The sequence below is a fragment of the Otolemur garnettii genome, unplaced genomic scaffold (assembly GCF_000181295.1).
Source record: "Otolemur garnettii isolate 467f Iridium unplaced genomic scaffold, OtoGar3 scaffold00057, whole genome shotgun sequence".
Classification (NCBI taxonomy): Eukaryota; Metazoa; Chordata; class Mammalia; order Primates; family Galagidae; genus Otolemur; species Otolemur garnettii.
This window is the reverse complement of record NW_003852452.1, coordinates 7,448,310-7,448,780: the sequence shown is the minus strand read 5'-3', so window position 1 is coordinate 7,448,780 and position 471 is coordinate 7,448,310.

Genomic DNA, 471 nt, shown 5'->3' with positions numbered 1-471 from the left:
AAACCAGCCTGGGCAGCATAGTGAGAAAGACCCCGACTCTACAGGTGGGTTGGGGAATGCACCTCCCAGCTACTCAGGAGGCTGAGGCTGGAAGGGTGACTGAGCCCAGGAGTTTAAAGCTGCTGTGGGCTGTGATCGTGCCACCGCACTCCAGCCTGGGGAACAGTATGAGATCCTGTCTCTCAAAAAAACAAAATAGTAAAGATAGTAAATTATCTATGTCTATTTTACCTCAAGAAAAGACAACTATTAAAAAACATTTCTGTCTTTACAATAGGTCAATGAAATTATCCTTTGGAACAGAGCTTTTTCTATGTTATGTTTTTTGTCATAAATTAGTTTAAATAGTATTGGGTTCAATCATATACAAGTCATGCAGGAGATTGTGCCAATGGAGAGTGGGGCTGCTGACAATTAGATGCATTTTTCTCTAAGCCCTTGCTACTCAAAAGTGTGGTTCATAGACTGGCA